The 22,152-nt window shown below is 40.5% G+C and overlaps 1 protein-coding gene and 1 non-coding gene across 7 annotated transcripts in view; both read left to right on the top strand.

Moving 5' to 3' along the window:
• Nucleotides 1-3,497: 3,497 nt before the first annotated feature.
• The window catches only part of Ncoa6 (nuclear receptor coactivator 6), an 81,280-nt gene continuing 62,625 nt past the window's right edge, over nt 3,498-22,152 (top strand). For 5 of the 6 annotated variants that reach the window (XM_051192433.1, XM_051192452.1, XM_051192459.1 and 2 more), the window contains exon 1: nt 3,499-3,681. The gene's annotated coding sequence lies outside the window, so the exon portion shown is untranslated. Of the gene's footprint in view, nt 3,682-22,152 lie in introns of all 6 variants that reach the window. The other variant, XM_051192474.1, reaches the window with a different exon arrangement.
• LOC127229248 (U1 spliceosomal RNA) lies at nt 18,170-18,335 on the top strand. Its single transcript, XR_007835122.1, has one exon. It is a non-coding gene; the product is annotated as a U1 spliceosomal RNA (small nuclear RNA).

Here is a 22,152-nt window from a genome sequence, read left to right on the forward strand (position 1 = left end):
ACAGAGATGCCCACACACTCGTGTTCACTGTGGTGTTATTCACAATGGCCAAGCTATGTAACCAGCCTAGAACCCCAAGTTCTTGCACATACATGATTAAGTATTATTTAGTCATAAAAAGAATGAAATCAACTGAATACAGAAATGTACTTTTAATCCCAGTCCTTGAGAGGCAGAAGCAGCCAGATCTCTGTGAATTTGGGGGCACTAAGTTCTAGGCTAGCCAGGGATATATAAATGTCCTGTTTCAAAAAGTAAAAGTAAAAATAGGGGATGGAGACATGACACAGCAGTTAAAAGTACTAGCTTCTCTTTCAGAAAACCTGAGCTCAACTGCTCCTAGGGAACTTGAAGCCCTCTTCTAGATTCTTTGGGCACCCTCCCTGTAACACACACACACACACAGACACACACACACACACAGACACACATGCATCCTCTCCCTAGATTCATGCATGTAAAGTTAAAATGAATTCAAAGATAAAAATGAGAGGATGAAACCATGTCATTTGGTGGAAAATGATTGCAACTAGAGATCATTTTGTTAAGTAAAATAAGCCAGACTCAGAAAAGACAAATATTGGAAGTTTTCTCTCACATGTAGAATTTAGATGTTAAAAAATGGACACAAAAGTAGAAACTGGACTATCTGAGAAGACAAAGGAGGCCAGGGAGAGGAAGGAGGATGTACAAGAGAGAATAACATAGAGTAAATAGGACCCAAGTATAATATACACGAATATGACATTTTCATTATGTTGTATGGTTAATATACCATAATAAAAAGCTATTAAAAAAAAAAGGCTTGAGGAGTCATTGTACATGCTTTTTAATCCCAGCATTGAGGCGGCAGAGGCACGTGTACTTGTGAGTTCAAGGCCAGACAGGACTACATAAGTGAGACCCTTGTGGCTTCTGTGGCTCTCCATCTTTTTAAAGTCTTGAGAAAGTACATGGAATGACACAGGATCCACATAAATACTCACTCGGTACCTACTCTATACCAGACATTGTGCTATTTACAGAGGAAACAGCAGCCTAGTGGCAAATGTAATAAACAATGTAGTGCAGTCAGTTGATAAGTCCATGCTGCCAAGAGAATCTTTGCAAGGAGAGATCACGTCTGTGAGGTAGCCATGTTTGACTTGGGGCCTGAAAGTTCTCTATGTGGGAGAGAATCTTAGGCAGTGGGTTCAGCAGGGAGCCAGAGAGAAGGAAAGAGGACCCCAAAATAAATCTGGTGATGCAATGACTATCAGGGAGAGGTTTGTTTGTCCTTTAGCTTAAGAGAAATGAAGAGACATTGAATGGGTTTAAAAATTTTAATTACATTAAAAAAATGGCTATATGAGCCAAGCATTGGTCTGAGCTTCTGGAGCTTAGTTGAAGAGAAGGAGGAATCATATGAGCAAGGGGAGGGGAACGGTTTTCAAGATCATGATGGGGAAAATCACAGAGACAGCTGACCTGAGCTAGTGGGAACTCACAGACTCTGGACTGACTGGGGAACCTGCATGGGACCAAACTGGGTCCTCTGAATATGGGTGACTGTTGTGTGGCTTCATCTATTTGTGAGACCCCTGGCAGTGGGGCTAGGACTTATCCCAGGACGATGAACAGGCTTTTTGGAACCCATTCCCTATTGTAGGATACCTTGCTCAACCTTGATGCAGTGGCAAGGGGCTAGGTCCTGCCTCAATTCGGTATGCCAGACTTTGCTGACTTTCCCAAAGGAGGCCTTATCCCCATCTGAGGGATGGGTGGGCAGTGGGAGTGGGAAGGGGGAAGGGGGGGGGAGTGGGGGAAGAGGAGGGAGAGGGAACTGGGGTTGGTATATAAAATGAAAAAGGTTAAATAAGAAAGAAATACATAAAATAAATTACATAGAACAATAAAAAATGGCTGTATGGCATTAGATAGTTCAGTGGCTAAGTTCTCAGCACCCACACGGTGGCTTACAAACATCTATAACTGCTGTTCCAAGGGATCCAATGCCCTCTTACAGCCTCCACAGGCAGGCACCAGGTATGCACATGGTACACACAAACATACATGCTGGCAAAACACTCATATACTAAATAAAATATTTCTAAAAATTTAATGTGTGTGAATGCATGTACACAAGTGTGTAGGCTCAGAGACCAGAAGACAACTTGTGGGGGTTATTTCTTTCCTTCCATCATGATGGCTTCTGAGGGAACTCAGGTTGTCAGGCTTGGTAAACAAGTGCATTTATCCATTAATCCATCTTGCCTGCCTGGGATTTTAATGAAAGGAAATGATTTTAGGGACTGAAGAGATGACTCAGTAGTTAAGAGCACTCACCACCCTTCCAGAGGACCCAAGGATTCCCAGCACCCACATGACAGCTCTCTGTAATTCCAGTTCCAGGGGACCCAACACCTCTTCTGACCTCCACCGGCACCAGGCACATGTGTGTGGCACACATACATACACATGTGGTGAACATACGGACATATATGCTACATACAGGCAACACTCTCCCACATAAAAATAAGTAGATCTTTAAAATAATTATTAATAGGTTTCATCATGAGATTTTCGTACATGCATACCACGTTTATATTCACTTCACATTACCCTTACTCCTCCATTCCTTCTCCCCTTAAATAGTTCTTACTCTGCCGTTTTTATCACACACACACACACACACACACACACACCCCTAGAAAGAGAGTGGCACGCTCAGAATTCTGACTGAGGGATATTACTAGCAAGAAAAATATTAGTGGGGCACGCTGACTGTGGTAGTAAGGGTGGTTCCCACACCAGTCTAAGTTCACAGTGTGTACTCAACAACTATCTGTGGAAAGAGTTCCAGACTCCTCTCTTAGATGAGACAATATAACTGAGTCGTTAAGAATCCACCTGCCCCAGCCGTCCCTTACAGAAGAAGAAGCTGAGATGCAGAAAGGTAAAGAAAATCATGAAGCTAAGGGGTGAGAACTGATTTAAGTGAATCTGGGCTCAGCCCAGTGCTAAGAACGCTTCCCTGCTTTGGGAAGAGAGGAAGCCAGAGGCCCGCCTACACTTGTTCACTCAACAATTTTATTTTGTGAGCGCCTACTGAGTTTGCTAGGGTGGTGGGACCGGAGTAGGGAAAAAGTGATAGGAGAATAAAGGTTATCTTTACCGTCAGTTATAGACGCTTCCCAAGCCTTTCTTTCCCTCATTTCCTCTGCGTAAGGAAATACTCTCATCCCAATAGTTGGGATGAGCAAACTGAGGCATGGAGCGTCACGCAGCATACATATCCAACCGCTGGGGCAGCGCCGAACATGAAACCGGACTAAGACCGGACCCAGCTCCGCAGCTCACTTGCTCGCTCGCTGGCTCGCTAGCTCGCGCGCTCCACCTTGCGCGCCAGGGGACGCCTGGTCACGTGGACAGGGCCCCGCCCCTCGGGCCCGCCCCGTCCCCGCCGCGCTCCCTCCCTCTCTCCTTCCCTCCCCCTCCCTCCCCGGCCCGGTCCGGCCCATCCCCCCCCTCCCCACCGGCTCCCTGAGGCCCTGCCGGGTCGGGCTGCGGGCGGCCGGGCGCCGACGGCCGGACGGACGGGCGCACGCGAGGACCGGCGGACGGACGCGCCGAGGGCGCCGGGCACGCACGGCCCGGGCCGGCGCTGCGAGGCCCGCCCGGGAGGGCCGGGGCCGCGCTCAGGTGAGGCGACGGCGACGCTGGCCCGTAAGGGGTGGGCCTGCCGAGCGTCCCGGGCCCGGCCCGGCTGGCTTCGTGGGGAGGAGGCGCCGCCCGGGCCTGGCGCGCGAAGATGGCGCCGGGCGGCCGTGCAGCTCGGCCCGAGTGCGGCCCGGGCCCGCAGCCGCCCCACCCGCCGCCGCTCTCGTGTCCCCGTCGCCATGTTGGGGAGCGGGCCCGGGGCCTGCGGGCGGGGCGCGGGCGGGAGCGGCGGGGCGGCGGTGGGGAGGGTGCGGGGTCGGGTCTCTGCGGGAGTGCAAGGCGGCCGGGGGTTGCGCGGGGTGGCGCTGCGGCCCAGGAGCCGGCTACCGCGGGGCGTGAGGTCGGGGCTGGGGCCGCGGAGTAAAGACCCCAGGAGCGGACGGGACCCGCTTTGGGGTTGGTGGGCTGAGGGGGTGGCGGGCCGTGGAGTTGGGTTAGGCCGTGCGCAGTGTTCCAAACCCCGGAGTAACACCCAGGGGTAGGGGAGGCAGCTCGGGGGCCAAGTCCTGGCTGTCAGGGCTGGAGTAGTTCTTTGCGTGCACAAGAGGTGATTGCTTAGAAATGGGGGTTGCGAACGCGGGTATCAGACTGGAAGGGTCCTGGCGCGGAATGGCCTGTCTTTATGACTCCCAAGGGTCTCGGGACCTGTGAGCCCTGAGGAGCCTCTAGTCCCGTCGGAGGCAGCAACAGGAAAAGGGAAGATCTTGACGAGGAAAGAAAGGGTGGCAGGCATGGGTTGGATGTAGGAGCAGGACAGCAAAAGGTACAAAGTGGAAGTGGTAGGAAAGGAGAAAACCTCCATCAACTTAAGGAGTTGTCTTTAAAAGGAGGGCCCCGGCTGTTTGGGGGCGGTGACCCAAAGTGTGTTTCCTGGAAGGGGACAGCCGCTACTTAAAGAGCAGGGTCACCTGGGGAGGTCATCTTAAAGGTCTTGCTGAAACTAGTTAGAATGGTGAAGAACGAGTATGTAATAACTACGGTGGCCTTATAGATCATGCTATGGTTTCAGATCAAGTAGTGATTTTAGCCTAAGACAGAAAGGTAGTAGATTTCCTAAGATAGTTGAGTTGGTGACAGGAGATCCTGGATTTGGCCTAAGGCTTCCTATTCAGTTGCTAAGTTAAACTCCTTTAAGCTATTAGAGAGTCATTTTTTTTTTTTAACAGGTTTGTCGGTGCAAAGGCTGAATGGGATACAGAAATGTATAGATAATCAATTATTGGATATTTCCTAAATCCCCATTGGTACAAAAAAATAAATAAAAATAAAAAAGCATCAAGAAAGAACATCTTTCTAGAGTTTTAAAAAATGCTCCTCCTAGATGTTTATTGCACAGCAGAAGACCACAAAAAGCCTAAAAGGAAAAAAAGAAAAGAAGAACGATAATAGAGACCTAAGGTCCCCATCATATTCCTTTTAATTGAAGTTCTGTTGTAATAGGGAGTTAAGAGTTCAAATGGACTATGAGATAAATCAGCCATTGATATATAGATGACTTTTAATGTCCCTGAGTTTTGCATCTATAGCTTCAACCAATCACGAATTGGAAACAGTCACCAAAAAAAAAAAAAAAAAAAAAAAAAAAAAAAGGATCTGTGCTAAACATACTGGTTTTTTTTTTAATTGTCACTTATTTTTCTTGTTATTATTATTTCCTAAACTAGGCAGCTTAACAACTGTTTACATGACATTTACATTTTTGGGGGTATTACAGGTATAAGGGATACACAAATGCCATACCACTTTATATAATGGTTTTGATATCCTAGGAGGTCCTAGAATCCATTATCCATGGATATGCCAAGAAATGGCAAAACAGGACTCCATGTAATTAAAAAAACAAAACAAACCTTAGAAGCCGGGCATAGTGGTTCACATCTATAATGTATAATATAATAGGAGGCTGAGGCAGGAGAGCTTGAAATTTGAAGCTGGTCTGGACTAGAGTAAAGACCCTGTCTCTGGGGGAAGAAAACAGATTTTCAGACATTAGCATTGTAGTTTAATTACAGCATAAGGGACTCCGTTTTATTCCCAGTACAAAAAGGGTGGGAAGGGACTTTTAATCAAAAGAATTCTTAAGGATTTTCAAAACCACATGTACATTCAGTAACAACTTTTCAGAGTTTTTCTAATGCAGAGAGATCTCATCTTATGTGTGCCATGGTCCCTGTAGCATGGATCTCTCAAAATAATAATTTAATTGTATAAAGTAAATGACATTGACTACAAAGAAAACCAGTTACATTCAAATAGTTACTAAGTATAAATTTGTTTATACTGATGTATCTGTAGGCATACCTTTTTGTGAATGTGGTGGTAGGGATCAAACTTAGGGCCTTGCTCAATCTAGGTAAGCCTGTAATGTTAAACTATCCCCCCTTGCAGAGTGAGTGAGTGAGAGAGAGCGAGAGAGAGAGAGAGAGAGAGAGAGAGAGAGAGAGAGAGAGAGTGTGTGTGTGTGTGTGTGTGTGTGTAGTACTTATTGAGTATGTGCATTTGCATGTGGAGAACAAAGGTTGACTTTGGGTATCTTCCTTGATTGTTTCTCTACCTTACTGTTTTTTTTACCTTGACATTTTATTCTCTGTAGTTATTTGTGTTTGTGTGGGGCCATGTGTGTAGAATCTGAGGGCAGCTTGTGGGGATCACTTCTCTTTTTCCATTTATGTTGGTCTGCCAGATTGAACTCAGGTCATCAGTCCTGACAGCTAGTGCCTTTACCCTCTGAGCCATTTCACAGTCCCAATCATTTTATTTTTTGAGACAGGGTCTCTCACTAAACCTGGAGCTTATTGATTGAGCTAGGCTGACTAGCCAAGGAGCTTCAGGGATCTGCCAGTCTTTACCCTCCAGCAGTGGGGTTACAGATGTGCACTGTAGCATCCTGCCTTTATGTAAGGACTAGAGTTCTGAACTCAGGTTCTTACGTCCTTGTAGGACAAGCCATCTTCTAAACCCTATATTTACTCTGTTACCAGCACATTAAAAAATAACATGTAGTGATGGATCTGATAACTTCAGTTTCGAAGACATGTACCTTGAATAAGGTGGAGCACAGTATATGTGCAAATATGGTGAGAGACAAGATGAGGAAGATATTAAAGACTTGATTAAGGTGTTTAGCTTGAATCCTCCTCAGGAGGATTCAATTTTTAAAAGGTGAATGGATGCTCTTTGTGTGAATGTGTGTGTAGATGTGTGCTCATACATGTAGAACCCAGAGTTCAATCTCTGTTGTCATTTCTCAGGCCAGGCACTGTTTAACTTTATTTGCATCCATATCTGCCATCCATCCATCCATCCATCCATCCATCCATCCATCCATCCATCCATCCATCCATCCATCTGAGTCTCTTGATGGCCTGGAATTTGCTAAGTAGGGTTGGCTAGCTGCCCAGCACACCCCAGGATTATGCCTGTCTCTGCCTCTTCAGCACTGAGATTGCAGGCATGTTGCCTCTATGCCTGTTTTGTTATTGTTGTTGTCTGTTTTGTTTTAATTGGTTCCTGGAATGGAACTCAGGTCCTAATGCCCAGACAACAAGAACTTTAAGGACTGAGCTAGCTTCCCAGCACAATGGATGTTCTTTTGAGATATTAACGGTAGACTGAAGAGAAAGGAGAGAAATAATAAAGTCTTAAATTAAGGTTCAGAGTGGACATTGAGTAGAGTTAGACATTCTAGGTATTGATAACTGATACTGTGAGTGATAAATAAGGGAGCATTTTAAAACTCTAGTTTGGATGATTGTCAAAAACATTTTTTCCCAATGAAGTAAAGATGAACGGAAAATTGTCACAGATAATAACTTACAGGGTTTTTTGTTATTGTTTTGTTTTTTACCATTCAAAGGCTGTTAAATGTAGTATAGTTTTTGCTTAGAAAAATTAGGTGTCAGCGGACATAAAAGGTAGAGTAAGATGCAGAAAGTGTTCCTAGAGTGTAGGAATTATAGCTTCCTACATTAAGAGTTGCAAACTAGCTCATAGGCCAAATCTTGTCAACCACCTGTTTTTGTAAATAATGTTTCATTGGAATACAACCACACTCATTTACATAGCATCTATGGCTGTTAAGTATTTCCAGTGACAGAATTGAGCACTTGTGGCAGAGAATTTATATCAGCTCACAAAGTTGAAAATACCTTTTTAAAAAATGTTTGTCAACCCTTGATCTACTTTTGATGCATTAGCTATTCAACCTCTACTTTGCTATCCAGTTTCTCTACTGTGGAGAATTGCTTCTGCTCTTCTGGCTGGATTTCCTTCCCACTCTATAGTACCTGCAACATGACATAGACCCTTGAATATTTTTTTTAAGATTTACTTATTATGTATACAGTATTTTGCCTGCACACTAGAAGAGGGCACGAGACTGAATTATAGATGGCTGTGAGCCACTATGTGGTTGCTGGGAACTGAACTCAGAACCTCTGGAAGAGCAGTCAATGCCCTTAACCGCTGAGCCATCTCTCAACCCCCCCCAATATTTTTTATTGTTTAGTGATAGCAAATTGACTGTTCCAGAGTCTGCTGGGTTAACTCTGGTAGTGTTGGGTTAATTGTGACAGTGTTAGGTTTATACAATTTATACCTAGCTGGGGCTTGTTCTGTTAGATTATATATTTTACTATTTTATTATTTTTTGAAAGTGTTCCTTTACATATTCTAATTATTAAACCTTGTATATATAGGTATTATAGATGTCATTTCCCAGTTTGTAATATATTTTAAAACTCTGAAAGTCGAGAATACATAGCTGAATGACAAAATTTACCTGGCAAGCTCTGCGCCCTGAGCTTGATCCTTAGCATTGGGAAAGGGGGAGGGGGAGTGCTGGAGAGATGGCTCAGTGGTTAAAAGCACTCAATGCTCTTGCACATGACCCAGGTTCAGTTTCCCACACTTACTTTATAACAGTGTAATTTCAGGGGATCCAATGCCCTCTTCTGGTCTCCATGGGCACTGCATACATGTGGTACACATACATTCATTTAGGCAAGGCAATCATACACATAAAATAAAAATATTTAAATAAGTAAATTAAATCCGTTTAAGGTTGCTAAAAGTTTGGAATTTTACTGTCAATTTTATCAATCTTTTCCTCTTCCAAGATTTTTAATTTACTGTGTACATTATCTCCTAGAATCTCAACTGTTTTACTTTTAATGTTTAGATCTCTGATCCACTTTGTGTGTGGGATGAGGTGAGGTGCAGTTTCATTACTTTATCCATGTATAATCAGTGATCTCAATACCAAATACTGAATAGCACTTGCTTTCAAATGGTAAGTTTTTGGGTGTAATTTAAGGTCCTAATTTCAGCTTTGCTGTTTACTAATTTACTGGAACAGATTTATGTAACTTTTGTGCCTTAGCTTCCTCATCTTTAAAATAAAGATAGTAGTACTTACTTAGTAGAGTTGTTAAAAGGATTAAATTAATTCCTGTAACACACAGAACAGTGCCTGTCATCTACAAAATGTTCAATAAATGTTAGCTGCTATTTATAGCTGCTTTTCATGTCTCGTTCTCCAGCACCTGGCACAGAGTAGGGACTCACTATAGTTAAATAAATTGTCATATATATTTGGTTCTCAGGTTAGTTCAAAATGATTGAGAGCTAGGTGGAGATGATTGGAAGGAATTTCTTGGTAATGTCTTTAAAATTTTATACAAACTTCTGAATTTCTGACTTGTCTTGAAAATTTGGAAGATCTGTCGACACAAAGCTCATATTCTTTCTTAGAAAAATTCAGCAAAACTTGTAGGCAGGTGTATTTTCTAGTTCTTTGTGCTCTGCAGTACTCTTGCTTCATTTTATGGTTCTATAGACATTTAATTAATTTTCTGATTTTTTTTTCTTTTCTTTTCTTTTTTTTTTTTTTTTTTGAATTTTGGATATTGTCTCTCCTAACCAAGAAGTAGCAAATGATATTAGGTCAGAATGACTGAAAATAGACAAGGGTTTATGGGCAGGTTAAATACTAAAATATATTTAAAAAGCTGAGCTGTACTTGAACACAGTGATTAAAATGAGAATTTAATTTATAAGATGAGGTGAAATTCAGTTCAATTCTGTGATATTTAGGTATCTATTGTGCTTTGGGTACTGTGCTATATTAGAAATGACCATACTTATGATAGAGAACTTACTAGCCAGCTTTGCAAAAGAGGTCTCTGTATTTGTGATATGGAGTGTTTGTCTTAACAGTTCCACAAGAGAGAGGAAGCAGGACTTCATTCTTTGAACATTTTATTAAGTTACTGTGAATGCCACAAACTGGCTAGAACTCTATACTTGATGAGTCTATAGGACACCAGGATGAATATAGCAGAATTTGTGTGATGAGTGTCTATAATGAATTGTGGAGCTGACATAGAGCCTCAAGAATGGTGAGAATCTTAGTGCATGAAGATGATACACTCTTGCAGACTGATTAATGAGTATAGTGGTATGTGCTTAGGGGGATGGTAAGGGTCTAGTTTGGGCCTTGTGAGATAGCTTACCAGGTAAAGGCGTTTGCCTGAGAGCCCACCTTAAAGTAGGAGAGAACTGACCTAAAAAAAAGTTGTCCTCTGACTTACACATATACACACCAACAAATAAGAGTTGAATTTGCCTGGAAAGCAAGTTATTACACAGTGTTTTTGGAAATAAGGCTTGAAATGATTGAATGGCAGCAACAATAATAGGTAAAACTTTGAAAAGGAGTGGTAGGATTCATATTTTAGCATGGTTACTATTTGCTAAGTAGGTGCTGAGCATTTCACAAGTTGTATTTTATTTGATCCTCATAATAACTTAGTGAAGAAGTCTCTTTTTTTTTAACCCCTTTTTATAGACTAAGCAAAAAATATAGGTAACAATTGATAATAAATTTGCATTCTGGCAGTCTAGTTGCAAACCCTGTCTTCCTAATTTGTACATTTGCTAGTGGATCATATGGAAGTTTTTTAATTGTGTTTGTTGTTGTTTTAAGACAGCTTCTCTTTATGGAGCCCAAGTTAGTGTTGAATTTTGAGATTTTCCTGCCTTCTCTTCAGAGTTGTGGGATTATAGGTTTATGCCACACACCTGGTTTGTGGACGACTTTGAATATTCTTGTTTTGGCCTGGAGAGTTGACTTGATTGACTTAACAGTAGGAAGCCATCAAAAGTCTTTGGTGGCCAGGTGGTGGTGGTGCACACCTTTAATCCCAGCACTCAGGAGACAGAGGCAGGTGGATCTCTGTGAGTTGGAGGCCAGCCTGGTCTACAAAGCTACACAGAGAAACCCTGTCTTGAAAAATCAAAAACAAAACAACAACAAAAAACAAGTAAGAGTTTTTAGTGTTGTAATGAAAACTGTCTGTTAGGAAAAGAAGCCCTTTTTGAAGTACTGGATCAGCATGGGAGATTGGGTGATTCTTGGGGGCTCAGCCAAGGGTTGCTCCTACATTCTCCCTTTCCTTGCCATTGTCTATCTACTTCCTCCATTATCTGTCTACTTTGTAATCTATCATATTTATTTACTTTAAAATATTGGATCTTTTTCTACTTTGGTTTATTCTAAAATACATGTGGTGGGTGACTAGGAGCTCAAGAAATATTTGCTGAGTTAATAAATTTCTAGGCCTGGAGCAAAGGCTCAGCAAGGAAGAGTGTATGTTGTTCTTGCAAAGAACCTGAGTTTGATTTCCAGCACCCACATCAGGTAGCTCACAACTACCTGTAATTCCATTTTCAGGAGATCTGACAGCCCTTTGAGTGCCCCCCCAACAGATAATAACTAGTAAATATTTAATAAATGTCTACAGCCATAATGAGTAAGTACATAAAGGGAATAAACCCTACTAGTGGACGGGGTAAATGGCAGCCATACAGTGTGATATGCTGTATTTTATACACAAACCAGAACACATAATTGTGAGGGATTTCCTATTCTGTATCATTTAAAATAGTGATCAGCTAATAATATTAACATATGTCAGTTAATAATACTAGTAATCAGGGCCGGAGAGATGGCTCAGTGGTTAAGAGCACTGGCTGTTCTTTCAGAGGTCCTGAGTTCAATTTCCAGCAACCATATGGTGGCTCACAACCATCTATAATGAGATTGGATGCCTCTTCTGGCCTGAAGCCAGAATACTGTATGCATAGTAAATAAATTATACATATATGTGTGTGTGTGTGTATTAATACTAATGATCATCAAATTTGAAGGATACTTACACTATAAATAAGTGTTTATATTCTGTATATATCAGTGTCTAACTTCAGCATCCCCAGTATGCACAAGAAGAGGCAACAGAAGTTATCATTAGCCATCTCCTTTACCTAATATTAAACCTGTTGAATATTTATTTCACACTGCTCATTTATTTACATTTTTCTAAAGCTCAAAAAGAGGACTCATGGGAAGAAATAGTGGTGAATTTGTGAATCAGATTACTATTTGGGAAATTATTCATTAGGTTAAGTCCATTCCTATATTATTATTTTTTAAATTCTATTAATTTTTGTTGTATGTAGGTGAGCATGTGGAAGTCAGAGGACAACTTGTGGAAGTCTGTTTTCTCCTACCATGAGGCCCCCAGGGATTAAATTTAAGTTGCTGGGCTTGGCAACAAGTGCCTTTACCTGCTGAGCACCTTACCATCTCCATTGCTATATTTATTTAATGTTATATGGAAGTAACTCATAGAACTTAGGAATTTAACTTAAAGAATTTAAACAGTTGGAGAAATTCAAAAGTACCATCATTACCCACCAAATGCTAGCAAAGCTGGAAAGATTTTAGGTAAACGTGTTTTATGAAAGACTAAGAGAAAATCAATACCTAGGTGCCATGGCACATGGCTATAATCTCAACACTCAGGAGCCTGAGGCAGGAGGATTTTTGTTTCCTACCCAACCTGGCCAGATAGTGAGAGGAGAATAAGTCAAATGAAGTAGTTCCCCAATAAGGTATTTTTAAACATCTTTTTCCATTGTGGACATTAGTTAAGAGCAGTATATGTACATATCAGTATTTTGTGTATTGATGTAATAGGTAGCTATGGATCTAGGAATGTTTCCCAAGAAATAGCGTCTTTGGACTGGATATGCAGCTAAGTGGTAGAGTGGTTATTGTGAATGTTCAAGGGCACCAAGAAAACAAGAATTAAGAATTTTCAGTAGAAAATTTTTGTGTCATGTTTAACTTGTCAGCATATGTGGAGATGATATACTCAGTACCATTCAGATGAAAATAAGTGTGTTGGGTGGGGAATGTGACTGGTCGTCAGTGTACATTGAATGCATGCCACGTGTTGAGCCAGGTACAGGGTATGAGTGTGTTTGAGCTTCAGTATCCATGGAAAATTTATTTCAGACCCTCTTGGGTATCAAAACTCACAGATGCTCAAGCCCGCTATAGAAAATGCTGTCCTATTTGCATTTAACCTCTGTGTATCCTCCTATATGCTTGGGATTATCTCGAGCTTATTTGTAATCTTAATATAGTATGAATACTATACAATTAATTACATTATATTGTTTAGAGAGTTATAAAAAGAAAAAATTAGTACAAATATAATTTTCTACTTTTTAATGTGGTAACCTTAGATACAGAGGGCCATCAATAGTTTCTGCTTTCCAGAAAAAAGTTCATCTAGAAGGGTCCTGCAAACATAGAAGGAGGGGGAAGAGAGTTGCAGTACTTGGTAGACTAAGGTAGGAGAAGGAAGTACTACAAGTTTGAAGCTATTCTAGGCCACATAGTAAGTTCCAGTTCAGCTAGACTCGAGACCATTTCTGTATACAAAACAACACAGTGCTGTGGGAATTCGGAAAATAGATCACTTCTTGGAAAATTTAAGAGAAGGCATTATAGAAAAGGTGGCGTTTAGTTTTCTTGAACTTCAATTACAGAGACACAAACTCAATGACTTAAAACAGCTAAAGTTTATTCTCTTATAGTTTTGAAGACCGAAACCTAGTCTAGACTGTGAACTTAGGGTGCCAACAAGGTCATGCTTCCTCAGACTTTGGTAAACCCTTCTGCCTAGAATTCTGCTTTAGCCTCTGAATGCCAGGGTGAGAGACTTGTGCCACCCTGCCCAGCTTGCATTGGGTTTTGATGCTTGTTTGCCACCACACCACTCTAGTCTCTTCGTCACGTGAAGTTATCATAGTATCTCTATGTCCAAATGTCCTTCTTAGAAAGATAAGATCATTGGATTAAGATCCTCCTCAGATACCACCTCATCTTAACGAGTTTCCTATTTCAAATGAAGTCCCACTCAGAGAATAAAGGCTTAAATGGATCTGAAGACACAATTCATCTCTTAATAGGTGGCACTTGAGATGGCACAGAGCTAGTAAATTAGAATTTACTAAATAAGCCAGAACGACAGCTCAGTAGATAAAGGTGCTTGCTCTTCCCACAAAGTTGTCCTCTGACCTCCACATTCACACCATGGCACATCATGAATACATATACACAATCAAGACGTTTACTAAATAAATTACTAATAAAGGGTAAGATTGTGCCAAGTGGGGAAATGAATCAAGAGAATGCTGGTTGTAATAAAAAGCATATCTAGGTAATTGAATGGTTGCTGGTGTGTTGAATTGTGGAGAGATGAAGCCAGAGCAGTTAGTTGGTGGCATGGATGCCAGATCTAGAACACTTCTATGTTGGTGGCTTTGGTGGCTAGACAGTGTTTGGGAGCAGGATATCACTGTAGAATTTTTAAATTGTGATCAATGACTCAAGTTTTGGGTAACTGATTCAAGATTTAGGGACAGTTGTCAGGCGACCCTGGATAAGTAAAACCCTGAATTAAAACAGAGGGTCAATGATTTAACACATCTGCCATTTATTTGCTTATGCCAGTAATTCTTCATTAGGACAGTCAAGAAAAAGCCCTTATGAAGAACAATAGCCCAGTAATCTTGGGAATTTTATGAAACTTCTCTTCTTGTCAATCTGTGGGCACTGGGAAATAGCTTTTCAGGATCTCTATTCAAAAGCCTGTCTGAGGGTTAGGCATTGATAATCATATTGCTTGCATTTTCTTGCAGACTTTTCTTCAAACTTCTCTTTGCTGTCCTTCTTGTTTTTTTCTCTAAACCTGTTCAGCTTCTTTGTAGTCTTTAAATGATCTGAGTTATGTGGTCTGGAACAATGGCATGTTTTAAGATGATGCTCTTTCGGAGGACTTAGCACCCATATGACAGCTCACAATGTTCATAACTCCAGTTTCAGGGACTCTTACAGCCTTTCTGTGTCCATGGGCATTGGGTACACAGGTCCTGCACATAAATAACCAATAAAGCCATCTCTCCATCCCTCATGCCCAACTTTTTACAAGGGTCCAAGAGATCCAAATTTAATCCTTAACTGGAGCAGAAAGCACTTTACTGACTGAGTCGTCTACAAGCTTCTTTTTCTCCTAATGAGAGCTTGTTGGTTGTGTTCACAATAGGACTGTATTCAAACTGTGCATACTCATTCAAATTATGATCAATGGTGATCTTCAGGTGCTTTTCCTTAGCTGTGTCAAGGCAATTCTTCTTGATTTTGTATTTAAGAACAAGTATCCCCATGAATTTTTTAAAAATTGTGTTTATTGCAAACATTATTTGTATAGTCATTATAAGCTTGATTCTTATTTGTATAGTCTTTATAAGCTTAATTCATGAAGGTTTTTGTAGTCTCTCTCTCTCTCTTTTTTTTTTAAGTTTTGGGAATCTAACCCAGAGCCTTCTGTAACACAAGTTCTAATAGATCTTAATAATAACAGCTTGGAGTTAGATGTTAGGGGGTGAAAGCTAAAAGATCAGAGAAGCAGAACAGCCAGCTGCTAGAGTTCTTACCTCTACAGGGTCCTCAGACTAAAAAGAAACCAAGTTCCTGTCTCCTTCTGCCTATATTCCTCTCTCCATGCAGCCATCTCACGTCCTGTCTATGTAAGCCAGTTGGAGTATAGGATTTTGGCACCAAAATGTAAGCAAGCGTGAATGTTCAGCTCTGGAACTACAAAAGGGCCCTGACTTATTGGGAAGCCAGGGTACCTAGAGCCACAATAGGACAGCTCTGGAGGCTGGAGCTGCAATAGAACAGCTCAACCCTGGAAAGAAAGGTCTCCAAATGGGAAGCCAGGTTACCTAGGGCAGCTCTGGAAGCTGGAGCCCCTGTTGGACAGCTCAGCCTTGGAGAGAAAGGTGTCCTGACTTGTTGGAAAGCCAGGCTACCTGAAGCTGGGGTGGGGAGAATAGTCTCTCAGCAGGATATAGCAATCCTGCTCCTCTCCTAGAGAGAGCTTTTACAGCAAACTCTGCTAAGGGAAAGTCCTAATTGAGTTAACTGCTGCTGCTTCTGCTGTTTGGCTACAGTCTGCTAAAAGGGAAGCCTCTGCAGAAATGTAGCAATCTCCTCCGGCTCTGGTGAAAAGTTGTTACTTTTTCTGCTGCAGGCTTATTCAGCCCCCTAAGGGTACATCCCTGCAAGTTTCTTCTGTTCTTTTCAGCCTTTCTCAGTCCTGCTAGGAAATGTCTCAGCAAATTGTTCTATTCTGCGCCAAGAATGAAGATCTTCACCCAAGACCCTTGGGGAAGAGGATTCCTGCCTCTGCCAGGGTGGGAAAGGAAGCCACCAACTGAACAGGCAGAGGGGCTTACATAGGACTTCTTAGGGGAGGAGTTTTCCCATGGAGAGGTTTTTCCGCTCAGAGATTGGTTAGTTTTCCTGCTCAGGGATTGATTAGTTTAGTGGGTTAGGGCAGAGATGGCTCTGATTTTAGGGCCAACTGTGTTTCTTTCACTGGACCTTTTTAGCCTTTTGGCTCTAATTTTAAGGCCAGGGCATATTTCTTCCACTGGCACTGATTCTAGGGACAAAGTATGTGTTTTTGGCACTGGTTTCAAACTCAGGATTTTTTTTTTTTTTTTTTTTTTTTTTTTTTGGCTCTGAGTTCAGGGATAGAGTGTTTCTTTCACTGGCTCAGGTTTTGAATCCTGAGTATGTTTTTTTCACTGGCTCTGGGTTCAGAGTAAAGGTCTTAACAATAACAGCTTGGAGTCAGATATTAGGGGATGAAAGCTAAAAGGTCAGAGAAGCAGAGGAGCCAGCCACTAGAGTGCTTAAGGCTCTGAAATCCTCCGATTGAGAAGAGACTGTGTTCCTGTCTCCTCTTGCCTATATTCCTCTCTCCACCCAACCATCTCACTTCCTGTCTATCTGTACAGACCTCTAGATCTCTATGATTCACTCTCTGAACCTCAGGCAAGCTTTGTTAGAGTATAAACAAGATATCACCACAGCCTTCTATACCATATACATTTTTTTTTTATTATTTGGTAACAATATTGATGCACTTTTAGTCATGTCTATGTATTTGCCATTTTTACTGGACACAAAATAACAAAACTTGATTATTTGGTTTTTTTTTTTTTTTTTTTTTTTAGTTTGTTTGTTTCAGTCTTGGCAATTCTCAGTTGTACCTTTGTAACATCTGTTTTTAAGCCTTTCCTATTTTTCTGTTAGACTGTATTCCCTAAAGTGATTTAAAATTAGGACTAAGGATATTATTTTTGGCTACATCGTCATATTATTTTTTAGAATGATTACCAGTTTCTGTTGCAACTAGTTACTAGTTAAACTAGATTTTTATATATTATTTTCTTGTAGCACAATTGCAATTTGGAAGCTTATTTAAGGCTTTACCATAGAAATTTTGGCTTAATCATACAAATTTTCATACATACTAACTTCTTCCTGTCATAGTGCCTGTAATCTCTGTTTAACTTGTTGCTATATTTTTAATGGGTTAAACCATATAAAAATAAAGACATCTTGCTGGGCAGTGGTAGCTTGCGCCTTTAAACCCAGCAGAATCAAACAGATAACTGTGAATTTGGGGCCAGCCTTATCTACAGAGTGAGTTCTAGGACAGCCAAGGGTACACAGAGAAGCCCTATCTTGACAAACTAAAAACAAATAAAGGTGTCTTGATACCATACTATGGCATGCATCTTTTACAAATATAGATATAATCACTGTAGGTGGACTTTTATGTCCCACCAGCCAGTTCCCAAATAACCACATGGAGACTTAATATTAATTATAAATGCTTGGCTGATTCAGGCTTGTTACTAGCTTACTCTTACATTTTAAATTGACCATTTTTTTTAAATCTACCCTCTGCTACATGGTGGTACCTTCTTTGAACATAGCATGTTCGTTTTGCTTCTCTCTGCATCTGCTCAAGACTTCCAAGTCCTCTCCTCCTTCTTCCCAGCATTCTCTTAGTTTGGTTCTCCTGCCTAACCTTATCTTGTCTAGCTATAGGCCAGTCAGCTTCTTCATTAATTCAATCACAGTGACATATTCCACATTTCCCCCTTTTGTCTAAATAAAAAAGGAAGGTTTTAACCTAACATAATACAATTATATACAACAAAAACGGTTATCAAGTAAGAATTACAATTATAATATCCAGTACTTATCTGGCAGGGGAGATACCATGATCATGAAGGTGGTTTTCCTAGGGCGAGGCTTATTCATTGCACTCCAGATGTGTTAATCCTTATGATTTCCTCAAATGCAGGAAATTCAACTGCATAATTTGTGGTAGTGGGGGGGGGGCTGCATTTGCACTCTCCGGAGGGGGGGAGCAACAAAAAAACCCCAATATCTAATCCATTTTATATTTAGCAAATTTAGAGAAAATATTATCTTTGTGAGTCTAAAGTTTTATAGCTAATTTACCTTTTTATCATAACTAAGAAAAACTTTTAAGTCTAATTATTTATACCCAGAAGGGTGTAATATTACCTAATGGCAAGGACATCTGGCTGCCTGGACAGTCACCCAAAGTTCTTCTGTAAGGGTGGGGCATCTATCTTTGGCCTACAGGCCTAGTATATCTGACAGACATTTTGTAAGAAGCAGGGGATTTTGAAGGACTGACCTACCTTGTCTTGGCAAAGTTTAACAGTCACTTTTTTGTGTGTGTGTGTACTGCTAGTCCAGTTTAGACAGTACTGTCAGCAGTTGAGGCAGGGACAGTTTCTTTGCCCAAATGGCTAGCTTTTGCCATAAAGAAAGCAAACTCCATATGGGGGTTCTTTGATGCCCATCATCCTTTTTTTGAAGTAGATTATTGCTGTCAAGAGCAAACATGTCTCACCGTCATGAAAAGCCTTTGATTATTAAACATTAAATGCCATATTCTACAGATTTTTGAAGTGTTTGAAGACTATCTATCTAAGTAAATCTGTATATGACCTTGAAAACATACCTAACAGGACTTTAAGTTTGACTGTAGTAGAAAGTTTGATTATTATGGGTGACTATAATGAATCTGTATTTCTTAATTATACATTACATTTTTAAGTGAGGTGTATAAATACAAAGGAGTAGAAACATACATAGCAAATTTAAATTTGTGCCAGTAAATCAAAATCCATGCCAGTGTAAAATATTTTGAGATCATTGGTTGTTTGTTGGATTAAAGTAGATTCAATAATCTATCCTTTTATGTCATCATTTCTATATTGTATGCCCCTGTTTTCCTTCAGTAAGAGATCTTTGAATCTAATTCCTTTTTGTTTTGTTTTTTAGTTGTAGTGTTTTTTTTATACCATGACCAATAATAATTTGTAACCAAACCTCCTAAACAAAGATAAACATCCATTATTCATCTTTTGGGAATACAGATGTTGCTTTCTCTAGACTATTTCCTGCTGTCTGGGGACACTGGCATCTTTGGGGGACCCTGAGAAAATTTAGGATTATGGTTAAGTATTGATTGGAGTAGTCTGTGAAGCCTGGACCATCTCAGCCAGCAGCCTTGAAGTTGTTCTGGATGTAGAACATTGAGGAAACTAACAGAGGTGTTCTGAGATGCTGAGTCACCTGGGCCATTTGTTTTTATTGGTGTCTGGTTCCATTGCTCTGAAAATAATAAACTTTTAAGGTAACACATCTGCATTAATACAAGTATAGACTGTATTAATTAAAATGTTTTTATGGTTAAAATGGTTTTATGGTAAAATACATGTTATGTGTTTTGTATTTTTCCTAGGATTATTTTTTTATTTCTGTAGCCAGGATTTTTGGGGGGGGGTCTTCTCTGATCAATCCTGATCTATATCAACCTGGAATTATTCCATAGCCTCTCATTTCTTGTAGAAATAAAAACAACCTATCCCCCAAAGCAACACACCTTTTGACTTCCATCTTGAAGTCAAATATATAAGTTGGGCCAGGTGTTGGTGGTGCACGCCTTTAATCCCAGAACTTGGGAGGCAGAGGCAGGCCGATGTGAATTTGAGGCCATCCTGGTCTGTAGAGCTAGTTCCAGAACAGGCTCCAAAGCTGTTCTGGAGACAGAGAAATCCTGTCTTGAAAAACAAAATATATCTAGCTTTCAAAATACAATGTTTCTTAGCAGGTCTTGCATGAACAATCACAAAGTTTAAAGACAATACAATAACATACAGGATTCAGACTCTCTGTGTATTTTCCATCTTTACATGGAATTTTGTTTTAGTTTACTCCTTTTTAAAGGACTGTATTATTTTTAAACTATTTTTTTAACCTGTGACTGTATATACCCTTTTTCTTTTCTCTCACAAGCCTATGTGTATTTTTAAATACACTGTAACCCACTTAGAATTATCTTTTTAAAATCTGGATCTGTTTTTATTGAGAATCTGTATTGTTTTATGATGGAATAAGATGAATCTTGAACTGCTATGTCAGTGTGTGTGTGTGTGGGGGGGGGTGCACTCAGCTTAGTGAATGGCACTAGCTCCTCCTCCCTCAGTTTCCTGAGAGCTTAGCCTCAAAGCAAGGTACCAGCTATCTATTACTGCCCCAACTCTGGGAAGTTTTTGGGTCCAAGCCTGTAGCAGGGCCTCTTAAAAGAGCTGCACCTGTTTTGCTGCTAGTATCAAACCTATCCTGGTTTTATGTGAATCTACATTGCTGCCTACAAATCACAATATCCTTTTTTTCTCTTAAATAATTGCTCTGTTTTGATTAGAGTATTGGATTATTTAAATGATCATTTTAGGACTGGCAAGATGGTTTATCAGGGAAGATGCTTGCTACCAAGCCTGATAACCAGAGTTTGAACCCCAAGACCCACATGATAGAAGGAGAGAACTTACTCCCAACATTTATTTTCTGACCTCTGTATGTGTACATTGTGTGCATGTGTATACACCACAAATGTAACAAATAAAATTTTTAAAATTAGTTACAGTTGTAAGTTTTTTTTTTTTTTTTTTGGTTTGGTTTGGTTTGGTTTGGTTTGGTTTGGATTGGTTTTTGTGTTTTGTCTTTTGAGGGGGTGTGTCCTGGAACTTACTTTGTAGAACAGGCTGGCCTTGAGCCTGTCTTTGCCTCCCAAGTGCTGGAATTAAAGGTGCACATTACCATGTCTAGTTTGTAAATCTCTTTTTTAATACATACATTGTACATTACATGCTAGAGTCAAATGCCTAACTAAATAAATTAGAATCTTACTAATACAGTGAGGACAACACTGGGAAGAGTAATGATCAAAAAACAGCATTCACATAGAAAAGATTCTGGCAGATTATGTAAGCATGGACATACATGTTACTGTTGCTTATCTTTCAATTCCCAGACAACCATAATAAAATGTTATCCTTTATATTCAACTAGGGGAATTTCTTGAAAAGCATCCAAAGGGAATAAGTAACAGCAAATGTGCCAAATGAGGTATAGGCACTAAAGTAAGGCTACATAATTATATTCGACAGGAAGCTCACAGTGCTTAATTTTGAGGGGAGAAACAAAGACTGGACTCAGTACTGTTATCTAATGTGTCAGGCTGGAAAGGAGTTTTGCAATTTGGTCAGACAAAGAAGCAATGTATTGAGGAAATCCTATACCAATAATAGAACATTTAAACCTTAAGGAGAAGGACAACCATAATGTGTTAGCATGTTTTTAATAGGTGTCATCTATGTTCAAGAACAGTATCTTGGGATTCATTTACTACAACAAAAAGGCAGCACATCATTCTAAGTTTCCTCCTTGCCTTGAAGAGAACATCTTCTGTTGTAAAATTAAGTGAGCTTAATTCACCTTTTAAGAATTTCCCAGCCAGTCATTTTGGCACACACTTTTAATCCTGGCACTTGTGAGGCAGAGGCAGAGGCAGGCAGGTGGATCTCTAATTTCAAAACCAGCCTGATCTGCATAGTGAGTTCCAGGCAAGACAGGGCTACATAGAGAGAGCCTGTCCGAAGGGAAAAAAAAGAATTCCCCCTGTTCTTTTATAATCTTTTCATCACTTCTTTCACATTTTTATTTTTTATTTTTGGTTTTTGTGTTTAGAGACAGGATTTCTCTGTATTGCTGTGGGCCTTTCCTGGAACTAGCTCTGTAGACCAGGCTGGCCTGGAACTCACAGAGATCTGCCTGCCTCTGCTTCTTGAGTGCTG

This window comes from Phodopus roborovskii, unplaced genomic scaffold (genome assembly GCF_943737965.1).
Source record: "Phodopus roborovskii unplaced genomic scaffold, PHOROB, whole genome shotgun sequence".
Classification (NCBI taxonomy): domain Eukaryota; kingdom Metazoa; phylum Chordata; class Mammalia; order Rodentia; family Cricetidae; genus Phodopus; species Phodopus roborovskii.